The sequence below is a fragment of the Arachis ipaensis genome, chromosome B6 (genome assembly GCF_059453495.1).
Source record: "Arachis ipaensis isolate K30076 ecotype BB chromosome B6, ASM5945349v1, whole genome shotgun sequence".
Classification (NCBI taxonomy): Eukaryota; Viridiplantae; Streptophyta; class Magnoliopsida; order Fabales; family Fabaceae; genus Arachis; species Arachis ipaensis.
This window is the reverse complement of record NC_142441.1, coordinates 70,539,409-70,543,435: the sequence shown is the minus strand read 5'-3', so window position 1 is coordinate 70,543,435 and position 4,027 is coordinate 70,539,409. Positions and strand designations below refer to the sequence as shown.

The following is a 4,027-nucleotide window of genomic DNA, read 5'->3' as shown; positions in this document are numbered from 1 at the left end:
ATATGGTTATGGCCTTGCACTCACTTTTGGGATTCTCTTCTGTATTGCTAGGGAGAGTGCTAGGAGGGAGTTCAGTAATTTTCTTACTCAGCTGACCCACTTGTGCCTCCAAATTTCTAATGGAGGACCTTGTTTTAGTCATGAAACTTTGAGTGGTTTTGATTAGATCAGAGACAATGGTTGCTAAGTCAGAGGGGTTTTGCTTAGAATTCTCTGTCTGTTGCTGAGAAGATGATGGAAAAGGCTTGCTATTGCTAAACCTGTTTCTTCCACCATTATTGTTGTTGAAACCTTGTTGAGGTCTCTGTTGATCCTTCCATGAGAGATTTGGATGATTTCTCCATGAAGGATTATAGGTGTTTCCATAGGATTCTCCCATGTAATTCACCTCTTCCATTGCTGGGTTCTCAGGATCATAAGCTTCTTCTTCAGAGGAAGCTTCCTTAGTACTGCCTGTTGCTGCTTGCATTTCAGACAGACTCTGAGAAATCATATTGACTTGTTGGGTCAATATTTTATTCTGAACCAATATGGCATTCAGAGTATCAATCTCAAGAACTCCTTTCTTCTGAGTTGTCCCATTATTCACAGGATTCTTTTCAGAGGTGTACATGAATTGGTTATTTGCAACCATTTCAATGAGTTCCTGAGCTTCTGCAGGCGTCTTCTTCAGATGAAGAGATCCTCCAGCAGAGCTATCCAATGACATCTTGGATAGTTCAAACAGACCATCATAGAAGATTCCTATGATGCTCCATTCTGAAAGCATGTCAGAAGGGCACCTTCTGATCAATTGCTTGTATCTCTCCCAAGCTTCATAGAGGGACTCACCATCCTTCTGTCTAAAGGTTTGGACTTCCACTCTAAGCTTGCTCAATTTTTGAGGTGGAAAGAACTTTGCCAAGAAGGCATTGACTAGCTTTTCCCAAGAGATCAGGCTTTCCTTAGGTTGTGAATCCAACCATGTTCTAGCTCTGTCTCTTACAGCAAAAGGAAAAAGAATAAGTCTGTAGACTTCAGGGTCAACCCCATTGGTCTTGACAGTGTCACAGATTTGCAAGAACTCAGCTAAGAACTGATGAGGATCTTCCAATGGAAGTCCATGAAACTTGCAATTCTGTTGCATTAGAGAAACTAATTGAGGCTTAAGCTCAAAGTTGTTTACTCCAATGGCAGGGATAGAGATGCTTCTCCCATAAAAATCAGGAGTAGGTGCAGTAAAGTCACCAAGCACCTTCCTTGCATTGTTGGCATTGTTGTTTTCGGCTGCCATGGTTTCTTCTTCCTTGAAAAGCTCTGTTAGGCCCTCTAAAGAGAGATGTTCTTTAGCTTCTCTTAGCTTTCTCTTTAAGGTCCTTTCAGGTTCAGGATCAGCTTCAACAAGAATGCTTTTATCTTTATTCCTGCTCATATGAAAGAGAAGAGAACAAGAAAGTAGGGAATCCTCTATGTCACAGTATAGAGATTCCTTGAGGTGTCAGAGGAGAAGAAGAATAGAAGGAGGAGGTAGAGAGAGGAGAATTCGAACTTATTAAGAGGAATAGAGTTCGAATTGTACCTTGAGGAGGAGTGTTAGTCCCTTAAATAGAAGGATGTGAGAAGAGGGGAAGAATTTTCGAAAATTAATTAAAATATTTTAAAAAGAAATTTGAAAATTTGATTGAGATTTTTGAAAACTAAGATTGGGAAAGAAATAAAGTGATTTTTGAAAAAGATTTTGAAATCAGAAATTAAAAAGATATGATTGAAAATTAATTTTGAAAAAGATGTGATTGAAAATATATGATTGAAAAGATATGATTGAAAATCAATTTAGAAAAAGAAAGTTTTTAAAATTAAAGTTGATTACTTGACTAACAAGAAATTGAAAGATATGATTCTAAAAATTAAAGTTTGATCCTTTCTTAATAGGCAAGTAACAACTTGAAAATTTTGAAGTAAATCTTGAATTGAAGCAAGGATTTTTGAAAATAGTAAAAAATAAATATAAAATGGAAAGAAATTGATTTTGAAAGAGATATGATTGAAAAGATATGATTTGAAAAAGATTTGATTTTGAAAAATTATGAAAACTTGAAAAAAATGTGAATTAAAAACAAAATCTTCCCTCTAGTGTCATCCTGGCGTTAAACGCCCAGAATGGTGCCCATTCTGGCGTTTAACGCCCAAATCTCTACCTTTTTGGGCGTTAAATGCCCAGCTAGGTACCTTGGCTTGGCGTTTAAACGCCAGTTTTCCTTCTTCACTGGGCGTTTTGAACGCCCAGCTTTTTCTGTTTGATTCCTCTGCTGAATGTTCTGAATCTTCAATTCTCTGTATTATTGACTTCAAAAGACATAGTCTTAAAAATATTTTTGGAATTTTTGATGATGGGAATCAATAAAAATGTAACTAGGATCAAATAAGCAATGCATGCAAGACACCAAACTTAAAAGTTTGTATACTAAGGACTATAACAATGTAAAAATGCATGTAAGAAACAACAAAACATACAAAACAAGAGAATTTGAAGATCAAAGCAATGAAATCATCAAGAACAACTTGAAGATTAATGAAGATACATGCATGTAATTTTCGAAAAATGCAAGAAAAATAGAAACATGAAATTGACACCAAACTTAAAAATTGATACTAGACTCAAACAAGAAACATAAAATATTTTTGGTTTTATGATTTTAAAAATTTTTTTGTATTTTTTGTCAAAAATTATATAGAAAAGAAAATAAAGAGAATCAAAACTTTTAATAAGAATTCCAGGAATCATGCAATGTTAGTCTAAAGTTTCAGTCTAAAAAGATTAGACATGTTTGGCCAAGCTTCAGCAGGACATTACATTCAATAGCTAAATTGATGGGAATCAATCAGCTTTTGTGATGATAAGAACATCACCTTGAAACTCTAGAATTCATTCTTAAAAATTCTGAAGAAAAGATACCTAATCTAAGCAACAAGATGAACCGTCAGTTCTCCAAACTCGAACAATCCCCGGCAACGGCGCCAAAAACTTGGTGCACGAAATTGTGATCATCAACAATGGCGCCAAAGGACTTGGAGCTCTCAAACGTGAATCACACTTTGTCACAATTCCGCACAACTAACCAGCAAGTGCACTGGGTCGTCCAAGTAATAAACCTTACGTGAGTAAGGGTCGATCCCACGGAGATTGTCGGCTTGATAATTAAAAGATGAATAAAACAAAAAATAAAGATAGAGATACTTATGTAATTCATTGGTGGATTTCAGATAAGCGTATAAAGATGCTTTGTTCCCCTTGAACCTCTGCTTTCCTATTTCCTTCTTCCAATCATTCATACTCCTTTTCATGGCAAGCTTTATGTTGGGCATCACCGTTGTCAATGGCTACATCCCATCCTCTCAGTGAAAATGGTCCTGATGCTCTGTCACAACATCGGCTAATCAGCTGTCGGTTCTCGATCATGTCGGAATAGGATCCATTGATCCTTTTGCGTCTGTCACACGCCCCACAATCGCGAGTTTGAAGCTCGTCACAGTCATCCCTTCCCAGATCCTACTCAAAATACCACAGACAAGGTTTAGACGTTCCGGATCTCAGGAATGGCCACCAATAATTCTAGCCTATACCACGAAGGTTCCAATCTTAGATTAGAAACCCAAGAGATACGCATTCAAGCCATTGCTAGTAGAACAGAGGTGGTTGTCAGGCACATGTTCATAGGTGAGAATGATGATGAGTGTCACGGATCATCACATTCATCAAGTTGAAGAACGAATGAATATCTTGGAGAAGAAATAGACTTGAGTTCAATAGAAAAACAATAGTACTTGTATTAATTCATGAAGAACAGCAGAGCTCCACACTTTAATCTATGGTGTGTAGAAACTCTACCGTTGAAAATACATAAGAACAAATAGTGTAAGCATGGCCGAATGGTCAGCCTCAAAGGTCTAAGGACTAAACGTCCCAAGATGTAAAATACAATAGCAAAAGGTCCTATTTATAGAAAACTAGTAGCCTAGGGTTACAGAAATCAGTAATTAATGCAGA

The 4,027-nt window shown here is 36.7% G+C and overlaps 1 non-coding gene across 1 annotated transcript; it reads left to right on the top strand.

The window, feature by feature from the left end:
- The first annotated feature begins 763 nt into the window (after positions 1 to 763).
- Positions 764 to 871, top strand: LOC148561278 (small nucleolar RNA R71). The gene has a single exon (XR_015886721.1). It is a non-coding gene; the product is annotated as a small nucleolar RNA R71 (small nucleolar RNA).
- The last annotated feature ends 3,156 nt before the right edge of the window (positions 872 to 4,027 follow it).